General features: G+C 38.7%; 1 long non-coding RNA gene and 1 pseudogene across 1 annotated transcript; one reads left to right on the top strand and one right to left on the bottom strand.

Moving 5' to 3' along the window:
* Positions 1–1,774: 1,774 nt before the first annotated feature.
* LOC144330639 (uncharacterized) lies at positions 1,775–18,743 on the bottom strand. Its single transcript, XR_013396974.1, has 3 exons — positions 18,676–18,743; positions 3,069–3,210; positions 1,775–2,688 (listed from the first exon to the last, which is right to left on the bottom strand). It is a non-coding gene; the product is annotated as an uncharacterized LOC144330639 (long non-coding RNA).
* On the top strand, positions 4,795–7,090 carry LOC711062 (heat shock protein HSP 90-alpha pseudogene; annotated as a pseudogene).
* Positions 18,744–26,271: the final 7,528 nt, after the last annotated feature.

Genomic DNA, 26,271 nt, shown 5'->3' on the forward strand with positions numbered 1-26,271 from the left:
TGAAAATGCGTATTGACTTTAGGTCTAGATCTTTGCTGAACTTGCTTAGGGCAGTATAAGTGGGGGGTGGGCTTGACATTAGATTTCAGTGAATTAAAAATTTCAGTGAGGTGAGGAAGTGGTGACAATAAGTATAAGCAAGCTGGCTACATAGGTTGTAGTTTGAAGATGAAATGGAGTAAAATAAAATTGTTTTTGAGTTGGCAGAAAATTCCCTTAGCATCCTATACTGGCCTCTGTCATAGAAGTTAACACATTGTATTTGTGTCTATCTCCCTGACATTTGCTCTTGGACTCCTTAAGGATAACAATTCTGTTTTTTCCATCTTAGAATCCCCAAGTCTCCTGACACATCATGAGAAGGCAATATTTTATTGTTGTTGCTAATGGCTGTTTAATAAAAGGATGAATAAAAGGGAAATAGGTGCATTCTTATGGCTGGATAGGCTGCTCACTTCTTGGTACTGCATTTAAAAGGAATAACTATCAAATAGATATCAAATATCAAAAGAGATTGCTTAAGGTTTTCTTTGTTGCAACTTGACGTCTTTATCTATTTTATTCTGTGTGCTTAGTGCTTAGACACGACGTCCAACACACAGTAGGTACTCTCAAAGGGCTTTTCACTTGAAATAATAGTGACGTGACTGAATGGACAATGGATGGAGAGTATATGCTTAATCTGAAATAGACCTGGGGAAGAGAAGGTTCAGAGGTTCACAGTTACTTTCTTGAAGTATTTGAGGGCTTGTCAGGTATAATGAAGAACAGGTGTCTTTTCTGTGACCCCAAGGAATAGGAGTAGAACAAAGAAAGGAAGTAAGCAAAATATATCAGCAACTTAACAGAATTATTGTTCATGTCTGTGTATTCTGTTTACTTTATTTCAGCAAAATCATGATGCTTTTGTAATAAAAAGTTTGTTATTTGTGTTCTATTGGCAGTAATATTCTAAAAAATTAAAATATAAAATAGAGTTCTATCTGAAGTATATAAAATTTAAACATATTTTCAGAAAAGCTAAACTAAATGCAAACTAAAATGTAAATTATATTTTTAAAAGTGTAAATATTAACAAAATTAAAATTATTTTGCATTCATTTTCAAAAATTGCCTTACCAAGTATTTATTTTTACTTTTTGAGACAGAATCTCATTCTGTTGCACAGGCTGAGGGTGCAGAGGTGTGATTATGGCTCACGTAGCCTCTACCTCCTGGGCTCTAGCAATTCTCATACCTCAGCCTCCCAAGTAGCTGGGACTACATGTATGCACCACCTCACCCAGCTAATATTTTAGTTTTTTATGGAGATGAGCATCTCACTGTGTTGCTCAGGTGGTCTCAAGCTCTTGAGCTGAAAGCCATTCTCCCACCTTGGCCACCCAAAGTACTGAGATTACAGGCACAAGCCACCATACCTGGCTTATACAATATTTAATATTGCTTATTAAAATAGAAATATGAAATATTAAAATGAATTAATATGAAAATTTAAGTAAAATTATTCAAATATAATTATTTTATGTATATACATCTTATTAAATATATTTATAAAAATAAAATACTCAAATTTCTTCCATTCAATGATCACCAACTTGCCAATGTAAAGAATTGAGATAATACTAAACACATGTTATACTTAAGAGTGAAGTGCATGGTTTAATATTGAAATGTTCCTCAGCTGATACATGCAATTATTCTGAATAGTGGAGTACCTTCCAAACCACAAATTGTAATATGAAAGGATTCAAGAAAAGTGGATGTTTGAGATTCCTGGAAATCTGGTGCTTTAATAATGCCAAAAAAATTATTCATGAGAGGAAAAATTTCACAAAGTAATCATTGTATCTTTTCCCTTTCCCAAATATTTTCACTATTCAGGTCTTTTGTGCAAAGTCATGTCCACCCCCAAAGTCTGAAGTGGCTGCATTCACAAACTTACATGGAATTTGGACTTGGCTATCTTTCCTTTCAAGAATATATGGTAAGAGATCTTGAGAAACGCTTCTCTGAGGCCTGAACAATGCCTGTGAGCTGACGCTTTCGTTTCCGGGTTGTGCTGTGCCATTGTTGAATATAGGTTCCCAAGAGATAGGTGCACAAATGTGTTTTTATAAATTTACTCTTATTGCATCTGTGGTATTCAGGATCTTCTAAAGCATAGGGTTCAGGGAAAGGCCACCTCTTGTGTCAGAGTCTAAAGGAGATGCAGTGCGGATATGGCAGATCAGCACTCAACCTCCATTCCAACCTCCTTCCATATACATTTATTTTTGTAAAACTAGTAATCTAAAAATTACATTTCCCAGACTCCCTTACAAGTAGGGTTCTGGTTACATTGCGTTTCGGCCAGCAGTTGCACTCACATGAGATTTGGAAGGAGAAGTTGATCAGAAGCGATCTTTCTGCTGATGTTGTTGCAGCTGGCAAGCTCAGTCATGGAAACAGCAGGTTTTACGTAGCAACATTTCAGGCTCCAGTCTGAGGGTTGGCCTCTGGGTTTTGCTAGTGCCGAACTGGCATGTATAAAGTAACTAGGTGAGGTGTCATCCTTCTATCCCTAGGCCACAGACAAGGTGGTGTCTTCCTGGAGCCAACAGATGCTGTGGCAGCTTCCCTATATCCTTTTTGCCTTTGGCAGAGGTAGCAGCTCTCCTGGAGAGCCGTTTGGTGATGCTGCCTTATGTCCTGAAAGGAAAGCGAGAGCAGAGGCTTGAGAAGGGAATAAGGTTCAGGTACAGCCAAAGAAGAGAAGAAGAGAGAGCCAACCTTCAGTGGGTGCTCGCTTTCTGTGTCCTCCATAACGTAATTGCATTTTGGACCTTATTTAATGTTTTTAACTCAGTTTTTAAATAGGTGAATGATATAGTAATGCATCTTGCATGTATTAAAGTCCAATTATGAACAGGCCATGTTCAATTGCTTTCAAAATTATCTTCTCAATGAGTTCTCACAATAAAGCTTTGAACTATTGATCTTTATTTTACAAATGAGGAAATTAAAGCTCAGCAAAATTAACATCACATGGTCAATAAGTGGCAGAGGTGATTTGGGCCTTTCATTATTACCTCAACTTCAAAATTCTGTTTCCTATCACATGAAGCATGGAGATGGGGCTAAATCATGTGGATGACTCAGTTAGTTCTCTGGAGACTACCAGGATAATCCATTTGATATTTTCTTCTGCAAATCTCCATTTGTCTTCTTTGTCTATAAAAAGTAGTAGTAGATCAACCTTTGTTAAAGTAGTTTATTGATTTTATTTCTTATTGTGAATTGATATTTATTGTGAAATTTATTTGAAATAATTTGGATAATACATGAAAGCATGGAAAAGAACATAAAAATTATCCGAATCCCACTATCTCCAAATAACCACTGTGTACATTTTAGTAATCCATCTTTCTAGGTTTTATTTTTTCTGTGTAAATGAATACACACAATTACACTTATACAGCTCACACTCTCTAATAACCTGCTCATTTTACTTGACAATTGCTTATAATGATTTCCCGTCATGATTTTTTTCCTAAATCTGCAGTCTAATACCCAGCTAATATTCCATTTAATTGATATGTCATAATTTATTTCACTGCTTTTATAGTTCTGAACCTTTCTTTTTCCATTGATTTTTGGCTGTCACACACAAAGCTGCATTGATCATACACATTGATGTTTCTTACATGCTTAATAACATCTGTAGGAATGGGATTTTAGGATCAAAATACATTGTGGGAGTGGATGCATGTATTTTATCATACTGCCTTCCAAAAGGATGTATCTCACATTCTCATCAATATTTTGTAAGAGCGGCCACCCCCACCCCTCCATTGCGATAATTATTTTAAAAAATTATGTTTAAAATTATTTTTAATTTTATTTTAAAAAATTAGTTAAAATAAACCAAAAATGTGTATCACCTTAAACAGGAACTTATCCTTAATTCAATTAGAGCCATGTTAGCATTGAGTTATGTGGGGGATAGCGAAACACTTTGGTTTTTCTGTCATTTTCACCCAATATCAATGGGACTTGGAAAATAATGCCACCTTTCTTATTCTCATCCTACAGTTAAAACTGCCTGTTAAGACTTGTCCCCTCCTCACACCCTGAGAGAAGTTTGATCTCTGACATCAAGATGTGACAGCATGCTGTCTGGTTGAAACCTTTTTTTTTTTTTGCCTCAGTACAGACTTCCTGGAATCTAGGCCTTTTTGGACACTGTGATAAATGTTTGATCAGTTTAAAAGAAGAGGCAGAAAAATCCCTAAATATCTGAACTATGTCAGCAAATTCTCTGAAGTGGCTTTAGTGAACCTATTTTTAAAAATCAATTTTTGTACCTAGCACTTTGATGTTATTTTCCAAATTCCTTTTGCTATGATCAAAATCAGTGTTGAGTGAAGTACTTGGCTGGGCTACAGGACTCTTCCATGAGGCCTTTGGCTGGCAATAAATAGGGTAGAGGGATAGAAAAGTGTAGTTAGGGTCTAAAAGTTCGAAGGGAACCTGAATGTTACCTGGCCCAGTCTCTCTCCCAATCTTGGACCAGAGAATAAAAGACTGTGCATTCTATTTCCTCTGGTAGAGTTCAGCATAATGTTTGTATTTATATCATGCAATTGCAAGCATCCTACTTGCATTATCTCACATGTTCTCACATAATAATGGCCTGAAAAGATAATCTATTATCGTTGCCATTTTTCAGTTGAGAAAAGGGAGACATAGACAGATTATTTTGCCTAAAACCATATAGCAAGTAGAGTTGCTTTAGCATCCTGGTGCTGCTGTGCTGTGGAACCTGTGCGGTTTCTTAGCCAAGATGCCTGAGGAAACCTAGACCCAAGACCAACCCATGGAGGTGGAGGAGGTTGAGATATTCACCTTTCAGGCAGAATTGCCCAGTTGATGTCATTGATCATCAATACTTTCTACTCGAACAAAGAGATCTTTCTGAGAGAGCTCATTTCAAATTCATCAGATGCATTGGACAAAATTCAGTATGAAAGCTTGACGGATCCCAGTAAATTAGACTCTGGGAAAGAGCTGCATATTAACCTTATACCAAACAAACAAGATCGAACCCTCCCTATTGTGGATACTGGAATTGGAATGACCAAGGCTGACTTGATCAATAACCTTGGTATATCACCAAGTCTGGGACCAAAGCGTTCATGGAAGCTTTGCAGGCTGGTGCAGGTGTCTCTATGATTGGCCATTTCAGTGTTGGTTTTTATTCTGCTTATTTGGTTGTTGAGAAAGCAACTGTGATCACCAAACATAATGATGATGAGCAGTATGCCTGGGAGTCTTCAGCAGGGGGATCATTCACAGTGAGGACAGACACAGGTGAACCTATGGGTCGTGGAACAAAGGTTATCCTACACCTGAAAGAAGACCAAACTGAGTACTTGGAGGAACGAAGAATAAAGGAGATTGTGAAGAAACATTCTCAGTTTATTGGCTATTTCATTATTCTTTTTGTGGAGAAGGAACGTGATAAAGAAGTCAATGATGATGAGGCTGAAGAAAAGGAAGACAGAGAAGAAGAAAAAGAAAAAGAAGAGAAAGAGTCTGAAGACAAACCTGAAATTGAAGATGTTGGTTCTGATGAGGAAGGAGAAGAAAAGAAGGATAGTGACAAGAAGAAGAAGATTAAGGAAAAGTACATCAATCAAGAAGAACTCAACAAAACAAAGCCCATCTGGACCAGAAATCCTGACGATATTACTAATGAGGAGTACAGAGAATTCTACAAGAGCTTGACCAATGACTGGGAAGATCACTTGGCAGTGAAGCATTTTTCAGTTGAAGGACAATTGGAATTCAGAGCCCTTCTATTTGTCCCACGACATGCTCCTTTTGACCTGTTTGAAAACAGAAAGAAAAAGAACAACATTAAATGGTATGTATGCAGAGTTTTCACCATGGATAACTATGAGGAGCTAATCACTGAATATCTGAACTTCATTAGAGGGGTGGTAGACTCAGAGGATCTCCCTCTAAATATTTCCCGTGAGATGTTACAACAAAGCAAAATTTGGAAGTTATCAGGAAGAATTTGGTCAAAAAATGCTTGGAACTCTTTACTGAACTGGCAGAAGATAAAGAGAACTACAAGAAGTTCTATGAGCAGTTCTCTAAAAACATGAAGCTTGGAATACACGAAGACTCTCAAAATCGGAAGAAGCTTTCAGAGCTGTTAAGGTACTACACATCTACCTCTGGTGATGAGATGGTTTCTGTCAAGGACTACTGCACCAGAATGAAGGAAAACCAGAAACATATCTATTACATCACAGGTGAGACCAAGGACCAGGTAGCTAACTCAGCCTTTGTGGAACGTCTTCGGAAACATGGCTACATGGCTCAGAAGTGATCTATATGATTTAGCCCATTGATGAGTACTGTGTCCAACAATTGAAGGAATTTGAGGGGAAGACTTTAGTGTCAGTCACCAAAGAGGGCTTGGAACTTCCAGAGGATGAATAAGAGAAAAAGAAACAGGAAGATAAAAAAACAAAGTTTAAGAACCTCTGCAAAATCATGAAAGACATATTGGAGAAAAAAGTTGAAAAGGTGGTTGTGTCAAACCGATTGGTGACATCCCCGTGCTGTATTGTCACAAGCACTATGGCTGGACAGCAAACATGGAGAGAATAATGAAAGCTCAAGCCCTAAGAGACAACTCAACAATGGGTTGCATGGCAGCAAAGAAACACCTGGAGATAAACCCTGACCATTCCATTATTGAGACCTTAAGGCAAAAGGCAGAGGCTGATAAGAACAAGTCTGTGAAGGATCTGGTCATCTTGCTTTATGAAACTGCACTCCTGTCTTCTGGCTTCAATCTGGAAGATCCCCAGACACATGCTAACAGGATCTATAGGATGATCAAACTTGGTCTGGGTATTGAAGATGACCCTACTGCTGATGATACCAGTGCAGCTGTAACTGAAGAAATGCCGCCCCTCGAAGGAGATGACGACACATCACACATGGAAGAAATAGACTAACCTCCAGCTGAGGGATGACTTACCTGTTCAATACTCTACAATTCCTCTGATAATATATTTTCAAGGATGTTTTTCTTTATTTTTGTTAATATTAAAAAGTCTGTATGGCATGACAACTACTTTAAGGGGAAGATAAGATTTCTGTCTACTTCTAAGTGATGCTGTGATACCTTATATACTAAAGCAGAGCTAGTAATGCTTTTTTAGTTTCACATTGTTTTTATTTTAACAGATTGGGGTAATGTGTGTTGTAAGATGTATGTAACATGATGTTAACTTTGTGGTCTAAAGTGTTTAGCTATCAAGCCAGATTCCTAAGTAGACCAAATCTTGCTATCAAAGTGTTCCTGAGCTATACCTTGATGTTTAGAAAAGTATTTGTTACATCTTGTAGGATCTACTTTTTGAACTTTTCATCCCCTGTAGTTGCCAATTCTGCATGTACTAGTCATCTAGAAATAGTTTAAACTGAAGCAGCTTGATGGAAGGAACTCTCCACAGGGCTTGTTTTCCAAAGAAAACTATTGTTTGGAGGAGCAAAGTTATAAGCCTCCCTAAGCATATCATAAAACTGTTCAAAAATAACTCAGACTTGGTCTTGTGGATGGAAATGTAGTGCTCCAGTCACATTCTGCTTAAAGTTGTAACAAATACTGATGAGTTAAAAGAAAAAAAAACATATAGCAAGTAATTGCCAGAACCCAAATGCAAACCCAAGAAGCTTTATTCTTGAGCTCATACCCCTCTCACACTGCTCTTTGCCTTGATGATGGAAAGTAGCTATGCTTTGAGCCAGCCAGGAAAACTCAAGTTTGATCCCAGCTCATTCTCCACCTCTCTGATCTGCTCTCCCAGCTGTGCTGTTTTAGTGTATATTGATTGGCACTGTGGTGTAGGGAGAGAGGATGGAGTTCCTGTCCATCTAAGCCTTGTCTCCTCTACTTCCTCACAATGCTCCTTTGGGCAAATTTCACAGCCTCTCTGAAGCCTCGTTTTCCTCATCTTCATAGTTAGGATCACAATAATCACACCACTATTTAGTTGTGAGTTTGTAATAATAATTTAGAAAAGTGCCAAACAAACATGTTTTATTCATCTTTTTTTCCCTTTGTTTTGAGAGACAGGAACTCAAATATCCATGGCTCAACTTGCTGTTACTGTCTCTTGATTCAACATTCTCAATTCTATTGTTTTTAAAATATTAATAACAAGAACAACAACAATAATAATAATAATAATAAATGTCTAACTTCACATCAGTTTTACGTAAATCATCCTGGCCCATCATCATCTATACTTCTCACTACAATTCTGTGAGAACGGCAGTGACTTTATTATCACCCTCATTTTACAGGGGAGGAAATGGAAGCTTGGGAAGATGGGGGGACCTGACCAAAATTATGGCAAGTCCACGTGAGTGAATCTGTGTCTTGAAAACAGGTCATCTGATATTGGGGCACGAATTTTTTCCACCACAGCGTACTTTCTTCCACTTCTCACATGATATATTTTCCACACTTTCTCTTGATACTCTGTTTTTTTCCTTTTAGGTCATGGTCATTGTCAATAACTTCTTGGAGGTTATTTGAGTTCAGCATTTCAAATGTGACCTGCCCCACAGCACATATTTTAATGTCCACTCCTTCCAGGATGCCTGGAAGAATGGGTTTCAGTCTAGGCTCTGTTTCTGATTTGTTGTGTGATATTGGTCAAACTGATTTACCTCTCTAGTCCTTGGTTTCTTCATTGTCAAAAGAAGGGATTGAACAATGTCATATATATGGTTTACCTTCAATAAATTTTGCTAAAATAAAGGAATGAATAGATGAATGAATAAATGATTAAGCTGGATAATTTCTTAATTCCTTATATCTTTGATTTTATATTAAGAATAGCATTCAGTAATTAATTAGCATGTTTCCATCTATATGATTGACTTAATTTCTTTAGCAATACTCAAAATTGAGCCAAGATTCTAACTGTCAAGTGGCAAGCCTCTTTCCTCGCTGGCTTCCTATTTTTATGCAGAAGGTCCCCCAATACAGCAACATCTTGGCCTCTTTGTTTACCTCCACCTTCAGAGAAGAAAGTAATTTAATTGACTAGTGAATTGCTCGGTTCATTCTGGTGCTTCTTTTTGGGATGTTCGTGTTTGTAAAAACGAAACATTTAGTCTATTTTCTCCATTATGCACCAATTTAGTGGGGGATGACTTTATATGCCTAAAGAGGGAAACAGCTATTTGGAGTTAAGTTTAAATCAGAGTGTTAGTAAGACCATTGGCTCTATATGGAAATCATATTAATAACTATTAACAACTTTTATCGTAGTGAAGCTGACATTTTCATTTCTCCAATCTTGAATCCAGTTCTCAGTTGGCCCCATAATTAGAAAACAGTGAGACATTGTTTATTGACTACTAATATTCTGTCATTTGGTGAAAGCAAATAATCTTAAACACAGATAAGAAATAATATTTAAGGGTAAAATAAAAGGTACAGGACAGAGGATTTGTTGACCAGGAGCATGGTGTTGGACCCAAAACTTTGGCTTGTGGTATCCGTGGGGGATCTTAACTAGTTTGTAGTGACCTGTGTTGAACCATGGGACTGGTTTTGGTTTTACAGTTGTGTACTTCGTCCTTCTGGAGCCTGGTCTACAAATGAGTAGGTTTTATTATGCAAGCAAGGTGGAATTTTAATAAGCACACACCATAGAATATGATGGCCATTTAGATCTTCGTTTTGGGCTGTTGTAGGTGGGCCTTAAAGCATTCAGATGTGGCTTGCCTTAGTGTTTCAGGCAAGGTTGAGACAGAGATTAGAACCTTTTGGTCATGATGGATTGGAACCTTTTGGTTATGATGGGTGGTACAGAATTTCTGCTTTTCCTGAGATCCTCAGCCAAGAGTCAGATCTGCAAATGGGACTTCAAAACTATAAAGCTAGCTATGTTCCACTTGTACTGCAGAGCCCTAATGTGTAAAGTTCTTGCTTTAAATCGTTATTGTCAGGCCTAGGCAGGCAGCATTAAACTTATGGCTCTAAATTCCCTTTGCTACACTAAAGACCAAAGGAAGAACCTGAAGGTCCTAACTTCTTACAAATATGAGCTTGTCTGCCAGTTCCTGATAGTTGCACACCACTGCATGGTGTCAAGTTGGCATGGAGTTTGTTCATTTTGAAGCTTCTGACCATGACTTTAGTTTCCCAAGACAAAATGTATTTGTCCACAAAATGGTGGTATGTTTTATCAGCAAACAAAACAAAGAGAGATCTTCACTGTAAAAAAGAATAAACTATTTTCTTAGAGATACTTATTGAAAATCTAGAGGTTAATCAGGTAACTCAAAAGGCTACCTGTGCCTCAAATATTTACCACAAAGGTATTATGGAGACAATCAAGGAATAACTAGAATATATTGACTAGTATGCATTAGTCTTATTGTCTGGACAACAGCAATAGAAAAATGGAAATTAAGTACGGGAAGAGAGCGTTAAAGCAGAAACAAAAAAAGAGATTACCTTAGAAGAAATGTTGACATCTTAGAAAAATAATAAGGCAGATATAAAAGGGAAATTTGATGTTAAAGGCTATGATAAGCAGATATAAAATTAAAAGTAACTGCATGTTGGTATAAGTGCTCTAAAAGAGGGCCTTAGGATATTTTGGTTGTTATTAGATCAGAAAAAAATGACAGTTGTACAATGAAATATAATAAAGGAAAAGAGGAAAGATCTTGGAAATTAGACTGGAAGTCACGTGCCAGGGTGCTGGCACTCACTAACAGGTGACCATATAAAGAATTCCCTGAAGACTGGGAGAGACGTGTGAGTGATTCAGAAAGTCTGTATAGGCAAAAGAAATCATCAGAACATATGCAAAAGAACTTCTGGATCGATTTCACAGTGACATAGATGTTATAGGTGAACTAGCAGCTTTTACATTTAATATAATTTTGGATTTATGATTTTAAGGCTACCATCCAGAGATAACTCTTTACAGTTAAATGATTAGATTAATTACATGATAACACAATCTTCCTTTTGATTAACTCAGTGTCAACGGATGAATAATTTTAATTAGATCTTCAGAATTCCTTTTGCCATATAATATGTAGCGTAATCCCCAGTGTGATAACTTATCCTATTCACAGTCCCAGGGATTAGGGTAGGATATCTTAGGAACTATTTGAGGATTCTTTCTACCACAACACACATAGGGAATCTAAGCAAAATAATGATTATTAAGTCCAGCCTACATGAGATGTAGTATGATAGAAAATTATCTCCTGGATTGGATGCTTCAACTGAAGAAAATGGACAAGACTTACTGAAGAGGCTTGAGAGAGAGAGGCTTTTGGCACACCAAGAAATTATTAATTTTACATATTACATTGTGGGAAACATCCTATAAGATAAAATTAAGCATATAATACTGGACAAATAAATATCTTGACCAAAAAAGCAGAGAAAGAAAAGAAGAAAGGCATTTAATTACAGCAAACAGTAGAACTCTATTTGTTAGAGAAGGAAAGATGCCAAAGAAGCAGATTGAATAGTTAGAAACTCAGTTAAGTGTTCCTGTGAGACTTAGCAGAACAGAGGAAAAAGAAACATTGAAGGCATAGTTTACTGCAGCAAAATAGGATGTAGCAGAAAGAACTTCTACTCAAGACCGGGATCATTTAAAAGGAGCAAAGACAAAGTCTGGAGGACCTCGTGGAAGAAGTGATCCTCACCAGGACCCTAGAACAAACATTTCCAAAGCATCAATAGCAGCCTTAGTTCTAGAATATACTGAGTGACTTTAACAGAAACAAATGTTTGGATGAGAAGTCTAGAAGGCAGATTTTTTTATGACCCAAGGAATTTCACTGCAAGAAGGAACAGCACCATCTCAGAAATGAACACGCTTGCTCACAAAGATAATGTGAAGGCTGTGGGATTGACATTGTCCTGGGTGCCAGGAATGTTGAGCTCAACATGGTCAAGAGTGTTAAGAGGTTTTGAATTAACAGAGGCTTCCACAAATGGTTATGTCCTTGCTTTCGTGAAAGGGAGGAGTTTCATAAATGCAGCCCTTTAAGAAAGTAGATTAGGCCAAGGCAGGCAGATCATGAGGTCAGGAGATCAAGATCATCCTGGCTAACACGGTAAAACCCCATCTCTACTAAAAATACAAAAAAATTAGCTGGGCATGGTGGCATGCACCTGTAGTCCCAGCTACTCGAGAGGGAGGCTGAGGCAGGAGAATCACTTGAACCCAAGATGCGGAGCTTGCAGTGAGCTGAGATAAAGCCACTGCACTCCAGCCTGGGCAGCAGAGCGAGGCTCTGCCTCAAAAAAAAAAAAAAAAAGGAAAGTAGATTAGTGAGACATTTTCCCCCGTCAGGTATGGCAAATACACCATTAATACTTGATGGAAGATTTCTCCTAAATAGGTTTCAGCTCCAGTCTATAGACTCTAAATAGCTTAAATAGACTGACCAGCATTCTCGTCATGAGCATCCGCAATGCTCACAACTTCAGATACTTCTGAATTTCTGCTTTTCCCTGGGGGCAATTAAGTACCAGAATAACATTTTACTTGGTTTACATGATTTGGAGACTGAAACTTTATGCTTTCTAATTTTCTGATCATGAAGCAAGTGCCAAAATAATATTTTTAGCCTTATTAATTCTTTGGATTCTTTAAAAGGGGGAGCTCATGAGAGATTTGGAATTGGACTTATACAAATCTGAGACCCTATCAGAAATATATTTATTATAGTGTGAAAGCTCAGGTTGTAGAAGTGAAGGGATCAAGAATCCTTCTGGGGCAGACATGGTGGCTTACACCTGTAACATCTCTCCATTTCCAATATTTGAGAGCTGGAGCACCATTTAGGTTGTCATTTGATCTCATTACAGAACCTCTGATGAGCTTTTTTGTACAAAGTGGCAGGGCACAAATAGGTAGAATAAAACATAAATTTCCAGTATTAGGTACAGCATGGCCTTGGAGTTCATTTAACTTATATCTATCTGGCATATTTTAGGGCTGTCTGATCCATTCTGGGGGCAAAATATTCAGTGTACCAGAAGGATACCACGAGGTATAGTGGTTAGTACTGAAGGAGTGACTTCATGAAAAGGGAGGCAGGAATGATTTGACAGATTGCTGATCTTCTGTTATAAGGGTTTGGCTTATAACCCCTTATAAGATATAACCCGTTGGAAGATCCTGGGTTGATGACTGGGCTCTATAATTTAAAAAATGTTAATTTTCTATAAATTATAAAAATGTTAGGGAATTGAAATGTTAGGGAGAGTTCTTTCTCTTGGTCTCATGTTTTCTACGAAAGGATCTCCTTTAGAACGATGTCCCTGCCCTCTTGCCCCAACTTTTTTATACCTCCGCATCTCCACTTCAACCAGAAGAGGACTGACCTATCTTATTGGTGGGTTTGGAAGAAGGAACCAACCCCTACAAGGAAAGTCTGCAGTTTTAGGTGCTAAGTTCATTTCAAAGAAGTGTTACTAAGCCAGTCTGAGTGCTCATCACACAAAGTTTTAGTCCATGATACAGTTAACATAATTGTCTTCATGTCTCATCTCCTGACCCTTCTCAGTTTGTTCCAATGCATTAACTGAAACCTAATGAGTATAAAAGAAGTGGGGGTCTGGGTTCTAAATCTAGCCCTGCCACTGGTATGCTGCTGCCTGCTAGGAAGATTACATCTATTCCCTGCATCTGAGACATCTCAAATATATCAAGAAAGGATAGGACAAGGTAATCTTTAAACTTTCTTTTAGCTTTGCCATACTGTGGCATGAATGGGAGACCTTCAGAAGGGAGTTCACGTTTGCAGTCTGTGTTGCATATTGATTAACTGCCTTTTAACATCATAACTGGTAATCACTTATTATGCCCAGATTTGGGGAAATGGATTCCCAAACGGTGGTGTCATATATGGGATCAACTATTCATTGCTCTTAGGGTTCACCCAGCTGTCATTGGTGACATTAAAAATCAAACGGGGCATTTTTTGGTCTCCCTGCCTTCTTATGTTTAGATAGTTCTGATAATTAAGATTCTGATAATCTAGACATTTTTCTCAGAGAAAGAATGAAAACACTGCCAAAACCTCCAAGTGGGTCGTGTTTGAATTTGGCTGTATTTAAGAAGTATGTCTACAAGTTTGAATTATCTCTTTCCCTGAAGAATTATTTTAGGGCTGATATTCCTGCCTCCCACCCTCATGATTTTGTGTTTTTCTCTCTGGCTTTCTCTTTCAGCCATGCTGTCTCTCTTAAACTTTAATCTTATTTATGTTTCTAATCTCCATAGTACCTGGACAATCAGCCTTGGCAATCAGCTTTTAATTTTAGTATGAAGCAGAGTGAGAGAAACAGATGAAATATCATTGCTAAATAAATATTGGGCTTCTCTTTGTAGTTTTGAAATATTTTGGAACATTAGAAGTTGAAAAAAGAGCCAGGATTTTGAAGATTTGTTTTGTGTGTGTAGTTTTTCTATGGGATACAGTCTGTCATATCCACATGGACATGGTGCTGTGAAAAGAAAGAAAAATGGATCACCGTGAGATGGCACAGTGGAAGGGAAAGTCTGTGTTTTGAGACCTACTTGCCTAGTTTTTTTGTATGACTACCTTTGGTAATAGTATTTCTGATAGTTGACTGAATACCTAGCAATGATGATATTTTACAAATTTTAATATTGAGGTTTCATTGTGTACAAAGAATGTTCACATAAGGGAACATGTAGTAGCTCTTCCCTGAGACCAGCAACGTCCCAGAGAGGTGCTGTTCTGTTGGTCTGAGTCTGAGTCCTGCAGTGAAGAGAATGGGAGAGAAGCCACATTTGACCCATGTAAACAGATACTATGGGAGAGAAATAAACCTCTGTTGTTGCAAGCCTGTGAGTTTTGGGGCTGTTTGTTACCATGGAATAATTTAACAAAGCTAAGAGATAGTGGTGGCAGCACCACAGAACCATTCTGAAAAGAGGAACTGATAATATAAAACAAAGCACAATGCAATGACAACAGAAAAAAAGATGATATAGGCTCCACAACAAGACAACTCAATTAGAAACTCTAGAATCTCTGGTGGCAAGGTTCAGATATCAGGTATCTGTGTTTTAAAAAGCATCCCAGGTAATTCTGATGTACCATGATAGCGGTGAACCACTTATCTAGAGGAAAAGTAGAAATAAGTTTGCTTCTTTGTCTATTTTCATTCAAAGACTTTAGAGGATTTATTTTAGTTGAAAAAGCCCCATGTTATGACTAAGTCAATTTGGTAAAGGGAGAGTGGTGGGTTAGGATTTATGGTTCAAGCTTCAGCTAGTATTATCTGGTCTTAAGCAATTATGTAGTTCTCTTAGTATCTCAAAGGTTAAGAGCAGAGCAGGACTTGGCTTCATTCTTTCAATAGATGTGTATTGTTGGTTGATTGCAAACTGTGTGTCAGGCTCTGTGGTAAATGCAGAATTATTTCATTAACAAAAGTCGCCAATGTGATAAGGGCTGCCAAACAGTATTCAACCAAGCTGTGCAGAGATGCTGAATGGGACATCCAGCCCAATAGGTGGAAAGAAAGGCTTTCCTCTCTAGTTATAATCTTTAGTTCTAGTACTGTCTTAGCATAGTCTTCTTGTCTCTTTGTTCCAAAGACATAATTGTCTGGGAGAGTAAGGAAAGCAAAGACACTAGTTAGGAAAGACCGTATAATTACATTAGTAAGTACCATCTATCATTGTCTTTAACTACTACAAGCTGAATTACTTCAGGGTAAGGGAGCACCACATCTATGAGTTATTCTCAAACATTTCAGAAAAAAATAGATTTAATTATGGGGGAGGAGGGACGAGAAGAAGAAAAGACAAGGAGAAAGCGAACATTAACATTGGGAGGATCTAGGTGAATGGTGTATGAGACTTCGTGTATTCTTGAAACTCTTATGTAAATTTGAAAGTATGTCAAAATAAGAAAAAAGCTAAGGGGAAAAATTATGCTTTTCTTATACACAAAGATACTTTCTCTCTATTACTTTAGGAAAAGTCATAGTTGGAATGGTAAGGCTTAAGATGGACGGAAGTGCAGTAGTAAGGAGTCTTATCCTTGGTTTGGGATCAGGATACATAGATCTGGTTTAAGGTATTCTGAGTTTCTATGCAAGATGATACTTGTCTGGATTTTATTCAACAGACCAAGGGAACTGGTCTTGTTGGGAAAGGAGGATGATAGGGATGATTTTCTGATTCTGTGTTTCCTATTTATTTGCACAGTCCTACCACCATCTCGTTAGCCAAACTAAACCTAAACCCGTGGAATAATCTGTAACTCTTCCTCCATCCTGTAAGTTACTAGTTCCTGTGATGTCTCCCTCTGAAGTGTTTTGCATCCTCCTCCACCTGCCTCACCACTCCATTCCCCAAGCCTGCAAATACAATGCTCTCCTACCAGTACATCCACCATTGAGCTTGCCCTCGTTCCATTCAGGTCCCACGTGCAGCCAAGGTGACCTTTCTAACATACACAGCTCTCAAACACCTCTACTTATGCCATTTCTCAAAGCATCAATGGCTTCTTAAGTCCTATGGAATAAAATACAGAGGCTGCAACTTTTCATTGTTTGCCATCATGTGGCTCCAAAATTCTTTTTTATTCTTCCTACTACTAACACGTTTATGCACATAGCTTCTGCACCACTACTTTCTCTCTATCATTTATGTTTGTTTGATCTGAAACTTTATCTGTTTGTCATTCATGTATGCCTTCACTCTTTTGTTCACAGATATTTACTGAGCACCTACTATGCACTGTCTGTTGGGGATGCAGTGATAAATGAAGTTGATCCAATCCTTCCCTTCTCTGCATCTACAGGCTAATGAGAAAGATGCATTCTTTCAGTTAAAAGAAAAATATATGTATTTATACATGTTATAGTTATAAAAAGAGTTACAAAATAGAAATATACATGGGGACTCTACTATGTATATAGTAGAGGAATAGCTACTATATCTACTATATTAGGGGAATATCATAAGGATATTCCCCTAAAATTCTCCTACCCTCTAATATATCCATATTTTTTTCCTTTGTTTTTCAAGATCCGAAATTTACCTGTTTAGATAGATCTTTCCTCAAGACTGATGTAATATCTTCCTCCTCTGAATGACAATAGTGCTCCAAGTGAACATTCCCTATACACTAGATCAATAGTTACGTATTATTATTCCCGAGCCTGAATGACTGTAGGTCAACAGTTACGTATTATTATTCCTAAATCTCAAGGAGGCTAGGTCAACAGTTACATATTATTTGTTGTTTTAATCCTTGTTTTACCTCCATTTCTAATCTCTGTCCACGACTTTGCATTTCCTGGTTTTTGTCCTTTTTATTGCCTCAGGGCCAATCATAGAACTTTTCTCATACTAAAGAATTCTGTGTACAAAATATTTATCGAATGAATAAATAAAAGAACTCAATGTATAACACATAGAAATATATTGTACAGTATCCCTTCTGTAATAACATATGAGCTGATTTTATTAATACAATCCTTATTCGATCAAGAAAAATAATTGCTGATTTTTAATATAATCACTGCAACTTCTGGCCTCGACTGCCAAAATCAAGATCTGTTTTTAGGGCCTTGGACAAAAAATGTTGAAAAATATTTTAGTATTAAAGTAAATAATATACATAGAATATTGAACAATAAATAATATACCTGAATAAATTTGGCAGAATAAAAATTTTGAAATATTAAGTGATCTTAGTTAGTATTTGATAGCAAAACAGGGTGACTACAGTCACTATAGACTATAGTACACTTAAAAACAGCCAAAAAGTATAAATGTATTGTTTGTAACACAAAGGCTAAATGCTTGAGGGGATGGATACCCCATTTTACATGCTGTGATTATTATGCATCACATATCTGTATCAAAACATCTCATGAACCCCATAGATATACACACCTTCTGTGTACACACAAAAATTATAATAAAAAAGTTAAAAATGAAATATTAAGTGATCTTTGTCTATTTTACCATTTCTCCTTATGTCCTTTCTCCTCTCCCTATTGGAGTAGAGCTGTATCTAGCTATCCTTATCTTCCTCTGTTCATTGCCTCAGAGAAGGAACATGACAGGGAAAATGTCAATAACAAAAATAAGATAGGCTTTTCTTGGCTTTGGGGTCACAAACATTAGGATCTTTAGGAAGCAGAAAGTACTGTAGACATATACTAAATTTAAGAGAAAACTGAATGATTAGGCAGGGATACCCTGTCTTTTCTGCTCCCACTCCCACTCTAAGAATGATTTCTCTGACTAGAGGAATAAATTTTAAGAGAAAGCAATAGAGTTTAGTTAGACCTTGATGAGTTCCTGAAAAAGGAAACGTTATCTTATACTTCCTGGACTAAGCCAGGTGAGGCACACAAACCCCAGATGGATTTCTAGGTAGAGGCTGAAGGAGGTTGCAGGGCTCCACCAGGATGGTAGGATGACGAGTTTTAGCTGATACAGTATCAGTTAGCTTTGCAGATTCTCATGTCCCGGACTGGCATGGGGTTAACAGAATTCCTGGGTGTTCAAGATTGATCCAGGAGTATATAAGAGGCTTATGGTCAGTGATGCTGACCTGTCTGAACCAATGACCAAAGGCCATGTGAGAGAATGACAGCAAGGTAGATGACACTGGAGAGTTAATAGCGAGGACAAGGTGATCTTCAACACACATTGTATCACAATGTACACTCTTTAGAACTTTGATGATGGAACTGCACACTTCTGAAATACTTACATAATTTCCTTTCCTGTGTCGTTTGGGGTGACTGTCTTGCAAGTACAGTGCAGTTTTTTCTTGTTTAGCAAGCAATAAATGCAGCTTTTTTGTTTCAGATCTTGATGGCCTCTCTCTTCTTTTGATGCAATTGAATCATATAAAAATTTTAAAAAATATTGCATACATGAGTTTGTAGATTTAGTATTGTACCTCCTAGGTGTGTATAGTACCAACTTTCAAAAGCTCACAATCTATTTTCAGATGTTGGCTGCTGGACTAAACAATTTTTGTAACACTGGCATATAATGTGAGAAATGCAAAACTAAGCTGAGAAGCTCATTTGAAAGAGCTCAATAAATGTCATTCCTTTTATTTCACAGATGCATAAATGAAGTTTGACAGAAGTTATGGAAAAGCTCACATAGTTATAGGGAGACGTGAGAGAAATACCCTGATCTCATGTCTCCCAGATTGGGACTCTGTGCTGCATGCCTTGATTCTGATTCTGAATGAGCTGCAGAGATGTGTGCGGGGGGTACTCCTCTTTCTTCTACAGTAGGCCAGTGACTGTCAAACTTTAGGGTAAATGACAATCATCCTCTGAAGGGCTTGATACAACACTCTTGCTGGCCCAAACTACACAATTTATGATTCTCTTGGTTTGGGGAAAAGTCTGAGAATAAGCATTTCCAGCAAGCTCTCAGTTGAGGTTAACTCTGCTGGCCCAGGGACAACAGTTTAAGAACCACTCTTCTGGTTGTTTTCCTGACAAACAGGATTGAGTTAGAATTGAATGTGAGACAGAGGAAGAGAAAATAAATTAATAGACAGAGGGTTGGAAATGACATTTCCAGAGCTTCTGGACCCTTCCTTGTGGATCTAGGGCACAGAGGAAGAGGCAGCAGGGTACATATTTCTCTCTTCCACATCAGTAGGGTAAATCATAATCTTAAATCTCAAATTTGGCTACATTTTGGTACAAGTAAAATCATACTGGAGGAGAAAGAGCACATTTTGCTATCCTGGATAATCTGTTGCTGTGATTAGCACAGAACATAGCTCATGGGCCCAAAGACCTGGGTTTGAATTGTCATTCCAATATGTTTATGTTTATGTTTCCTGACTTATGATCTTGTTTATGTTTCCTGACTTCTGTGGGCTTTGTTGCTATACATAAGAGGAGAGGATGAGATGATAGCCCTCTTAAAAGCTCTGTGAAGCTGCTTTAGGGTTTCCTTTTGAGGTGATAAAAATATTCTGGAACTAGCTAGAGATGATGACTGCATAACATTATGAATGCATAAAGTATCATGAAATTGAACATTTTAAAATGGTTAATTTTATGTCATGTAAATTTTATCTCAATTTTATAAATATGTCTATTGCCGTGAGTGTCCACTCCACAGAAAATAATCTGATGACTGTTAGTTTATTTCCTGGTTTTCCCCCCATCAATCTTGATTGGCTTCATCCTGAGTGGTCATTTGGTGCTTCTAGACTCTAAGCATAAATATTCTTCCACCACTATCAATAACAGCTTCTTTGTCCATTCTTATTTCCGGTTGCTTAAACTTGTGGCTGTGATAGGGCTGCTTGAAAACTTAAATAATAATAAAAAATATACTTCAAAGCAGCACATAATTTTCCACTCTATATGTTATACAGGGATTTAGCTCAGAGGAAGAGAGAGAAAAGAGCCTAGTGATTATTGAGGACCTAGTATGTACTGGGTGCTTTTACAAATGTCATTTCATTTAATCCTCCTAATGACCGTGAGTGACAGATCATCTTATCCCACTTTTGGATTGATGTCAACTGGGACTCAGAGAGATTAAGAAATCCATTGAGAGTCAATAGACACTGAACTGGAATTAAAGAATTTTAAGCCCATGTTCTTTGCATCATATGCTACTCGAGCTCATGAGATTTCAGGTGAGAGGCTGGATATTGAGGGACTTAACAGAGGAACAGATTTTGAAGAGGTGGACATGGGGGCAGAGGACATTCCAAGCAACAGACGGTAAGCATAGAGGTAGAGGGAGAAAGTTTGGTGACATATGTAAGGCAATCTCTGTAAAATGGAGCTCTCTTTCCAGGGACACGAAGAAGAGAGTAGCTTAAAACAACATTATGGACTAACTTGAATGGCAAAGTGAACTGGCTCCTTTGGACCGGCATGGCGACATCTGACCGGCAGTCTTTCCTGGGCTCCCAACAGTGCTCTTAGTAAAGAATATAAGTCAATTAACCTGGTTCACCAGGACAGCCAGAATTGGGCTCCTGCTCCATGTAGTGGTCTCCCTTCTCATCGTTCTCCTCCTCACTCCCTGATCCCTAACGTGGGTTTGCTTCTTTTCAGTTTCAGGAACCCTCCAGGTCATTTCTCACCACAGGGTCTTTGCATATTCTGTTCCCTCTGCTTGGAGCTTCCTTCTCTAATTCTCTCTTTCCTCCATCCCATCTCTCCACTAAACACATTTCCTTTCTTTTTTTTTTTATTCCCATACCTATTATCATTCAAGTCACAGACAAAAATGTTACTTCTTTTAAGGTGTTTCTGAATCTCTTGGTTGGATCGCCGCCACAGCTCCCTAGGGATGCTTCTCATGCTTGTGAGAACATTTTGTTTCCGCTCACCACTCTAGATTTTAAGGCCCCTGGAAGCTGCAATTGGGCCTACCCTGTTCACCACTGTATCTAAAGTTCTAACATGGTGCTCCAGAATAAAGCAGATGACGATAAGCTATCTACTGAATAATTTCTAATGAACGGAGCTGTTTGTTAAAAACATAAACCTATGTAAAGGGAAGTTTCATTCTAGCCACACTCAGGCATCTCGTTACCCTTTTCTTAGCCTTCCCGGTGGAAGAAAGAGTGACTTGAGTGTCAGGTAAGAAAGGACACGTATGCATAGCTCAACCTTCTTCTTAAGAGCTATCCTGCTCACAAAGAACACAAATTATTGCTCTGTTTTTTCCTCTGCTCTGCATTTTAAACGGGTGTGCCCACCATGGGAGACCTGGGGTTGGTGTTCAGAATTAGGAAGTCTTTTCTTGCTGAAACAGGAAAAGTTCCCTTATCCCCCTCACAGGGCATGTGATCGGGGTGTGGCTCACTTCCTCGGTGTCCCGCTGCTCAAACCTCTGCGGGGAGCATACAGACAGGCAGGCGGTGGGACTCCGACCCCACGGCAATATCTAGGGTGAATGTTTACAGCTCCTGAAGCCCTGTGGGCATGTGTTATGGGGTGCTCTTTTAGTTAAGCCGTCTGAAGGCGGCTTGTGTTAGTCAGCTCAATTAGACCCCTGCCTTATCTCAAGGACAGGAGGCTTTCTGTATCCCAGCGTTTCTCGCCTTGGCGTAGTGGAAGAATCGGATCACACGCGGGCTTGGAGAATGAGTGCAAGCTTTCACTGAGTGGAAATAGCTCTCAGCAGATGCGGGAGCCAGAAGGGAAATGGTTTTCCCCCAGAGTCGGGCCACTCAGCGGCCCGGGCTGTCCTCTGACCACCCTGGTCAAACTCCACGTCATTCTACAGGTGGATGGCCTGCCAACCTGCCAGTGTATATCGGTGTGCTCTTATGCCTTGGCATTCCTCTCCACATCCAGCTGCTTGTGTCTTCTTCTGCAGATGTGTTCCTCTTGATGTCCAGCCACTTGTGTCTCTGGGGTTTTTATAAGCACAGGATGGGGGTGTGGTGGGCCAGGGCGATCTTGGGAAATGCAAGATTTGGGCAGGAAAACAGAAATGCCTGTCCTCACCTAGGTCTGTGGACACAGGCCTGGGGGGTGGAGCCCTAACCAGGGACCACATCCTCCTCTACCCAGCACTTCCCTGCCCCTCCTCCATATCATTGCCATCTACCTTAGCTACTGTCTCAATTCAACTTTTATCAGTAATAAACCTGCCTTTGATCTCTGTCTTACTCTTTTTAAAATGTTTTAACTGCTTAAAAACACAAAAGCAGAGAGGAGTAGAGATGATTTGTTAGACCCCCTCCAATCTCAACAGAAGATATGAGCTTCTTATTTATTAAAAATGGTGTATATATTTTTAAATGTTAGAAGCAGTGCTATAGTTAACATGAGACTTTGAAAACTATTGTGCAAGGAACTAACATGATTGGATTCAGCAATCTAGCAAACATTTGTTGATTATCTGCTCAGTACAAAGGGCTGCACTTGACACTAGTAGGGAGAGGAATACAGAGATGAATAGGAGCTATTCCAGGCCTGCTGAGAGCTCGCAGTCTATCAGCAAAGACAGACACATACATAAATAACTCTAATTCAAAAGCAGACTGTGATAAATGCTATTGTGGGGGAGTAAACAACATCCTATGGAGTTTAGAGGAGGGAGAAACTAACTGAAAATGAGGATCTTAAGAGAGCTTATAGGAGAGGAGAAATTTGACCTGGGCTTTGAAGAATCCATTTCCACTAGGGCCTAGATGAAGGAAACAGTGGTGGTGGGGGGTTCAGAGGGACCCTTGGACTCTAATCCCTGGTACAGAATAAGAAAGTCTTTGGAATGTGGCCAGTAAAGGGTCATGTCCAGATTAAGGGTGCAAGAGTAAGGAACTGTTCCCTAAAGAGACTCTATATTCTAAAAGATAAGCAGTTCATAATGAGGTGAATTCATGGGCAAGTTGAAATAACCTGGGTTGAAGAGTTTCCTGCCTTTGAAAGTTATTTGAAGTTGTTTCTCCCATAACCACAACACATTCCTTTCCTTCCCACTCCACCTAGAATAGATTGTTTTCTTGGTAGTCCCAAATTCTGTCCAATGCATAGATTTTCTTCTGAATAATTGATATAAGTAAGGGTGCATTTGAAATTACAAACAGATTTATTATTTTGAACTCCACATTATCAAAATGGGAAAGGAATATTTCGTCAGCTCACCGTCACCCATGGCTCCTGTCACATGTACCACGGTATAAAAGACAGGCCAAGCATGGAACCTGTAAGTGATTACAAGATTCAGGGCTCTAGCACACATTTTGTCCTGAATCACCTAGCTTAACTTATCCATCAGAGTGGACATTGGTTGTTTTCCACCTAACCAACAGCTTGTCTCTTTTCCTTTTAGCAGAGCCTAATTCTTATGGGGATGTATTTCTTCTTCCTGTTCACAGTGATTAAGTCAGGGATGGGGATACGGTGTAAGCCATTCCATTGAGAAACCAGCCTGTATCTCGGTGCAATCATTGTAACAGAGGCACTCTCTTCTCTGGGGTTGCTAAGCTGGTAGGATGGAAGCTTTGAGTTTACTTGCACAAGCAGAAGACCAACTTAAGGAAACACAGCAGAAAGCAGAATCAACCTATGGAGAGAGAAAGATGTCCAAGGACATCATCTGTACATTTGTATTCAACCAAACATGAAGCCAATATACCCGTGGATTTTTTAAGTTACATGAGCTAATGCCTTCCTTTTATGGTTTAAAAGGAAGCTGGTTTAAGTTAGGTCTCTACCAATTGTAGTAGCTAAAACAGTCCTGATTAATTCACCCAGATGGTGCACCACATCTGAAAAACATCTTTCATGCCTTTTCATCTCCTAATTTGCTACTCTTTCTTCATTTAATGATCCCACTTTTATCTTTAGATATGACGCTAGGCTGCTTTCGCTTGGCTACTTTCTCAACTTCCTTTCAAAACAAACCCTGACCCTGGGTCCTGGGAACCAGGGCAAGGGCTGCATGTGTGGTTGGGTTACCCTGTGAGCTACCAGATGTAGCTCCAAGGTACTGCTGACAGTCAGCGTCTGGGCTTTTGGGGGATCATACTGAACTGGCAAGTCTGCAGAAGCATCAGACCCAAAGCCTTTGTATAGCACAGGGAAAACACACACACACACACACACACACACACACACAAAGCGATAAGCTCCATTAATCCAGTGGGGTGAGTCTGAGGATGGAGCCTGAGGGTTGAGGTCTGTTTAGTGAACAGAAAATAGAACGACTCAATAGAGTATTCTTGGAGGATATTTCAAGAGAGCTCCTGGAGTGGTAACGAACAGCCAATTTGTAGAGGGTTTTGAGAGGTAGGCTGAAGAGTTTAGAATTTACAAAAGGAATGGAACTTTGTGACTATAATTCCAGAGGCAATGTGCAGGGGGCTGGTGACAAGAAAATCCACTAAAAGGCTCCTGTTCTGATGTGTCTGGCTTGAGTCTGGGTGCGTGGGAGAGAGCTATCATCACACCTGAGGGCAAGGTGGTCCATATGGGAAGCTGGTTTTGCAGGGCAAAGGGAAGATGTGTTAAGTTAGATTTCAGACACGTGGGATTTCACATGCCGGAGGGTGAAGGTAATGTGGAACACACTGACTTGAAGATCCAGAGACAGAGAGGAGTTGATGATTAGAGTTAGGGGCCATTCCCTTGGAAGGACAAAGCGAGGTTATACGTGTCACTCATTTTTCTGAGGGAAAATGATGTCGAGAAAATTTTCCACTTGATCTATTCTCCTGCATTGTGGAAGGAGACTGGTAATTCATCTAACAGATAACATGCAAACTTCAAAAAAGTATACAGTGATTTAGGGGGAAACAGTTGCATAGAATAGGATCTAATTGTCTGCATGGGAGATTCCCTTTTGGGCAAATATTCAGAGCTCTGCTCCAGCCCATTTTCACAGGAAAGCTGCTCTCTCCTCCAGAAGACCACACACAAACTTGAGCCTTGGAAATAATTGGAAAAAATAATTTTAAAAGGCAACTACCATACAGAAAACCTCATTCACATTTTTATCTTTTATTTGCAACTTTGTGGCACAAAGCCTTACAGCAAGAAATCATGGTTGACAGATTATATCGGTTTGTAAAGAATGTGTGTATCATTTACTGTTGGCAAATAAAGGAACATTGTTGTAAGGAGACAGAAGAGACAGCAGATTTCAGCGATTATTCATCATTAACCTTTCCCTCTCTTTTATACTGTATTCCATTGGTCATTAATGCCCACCAATACTTTCCAATGTCTCTGGAAGCAGTTTGCTAACTCATATTTATGGTGAACCTGCTAGGTGCCAAACCACACCAGGCATTTAGGAGAGAGAGAATAAGAAATGCTTTCTATCTTCAGGTTGCTCAGAGATAAACAAGACAACAGTAAACAGGACTTGTTTGGTGGTCCTGACGCTGTGCTAGAGGTAATAATGGAGTGATGCTTTCAGTCTTGTTTGATGGAAAAGATTTATCCCAGGAAGTGATATTTCATTTTATTTCTGATATGACATAAAATATGCATAGGAATTTTCCAGTCAAAGAAACTTACAGAAAGGACATCCCAGGTAGGGCATATTTGGAAAGTATTACTTTATTAATTCATTCATTCTACCAACACATTAAATATCTAGACATAGAGCTAGGCACTGGGGATACAGAAATAAATGAAATGTACTCAAAGCAATGAATATTATTTTTAGAATCCATTTTCTACAC

Source organism: Macaca mulatta, chromosome 8 (assembly GCF_049350105.2).
Source record: "Macaca mulatta isolate MMU2019108-1 chromosome 8, T2T-MMU8v2.0, whole genome shotgun sequence".
NCBI lineage: Eukaryota > Metazoa > Chordata > Mammalia > Primates > Cercopithecidae > Macaca > Macaca mulatta.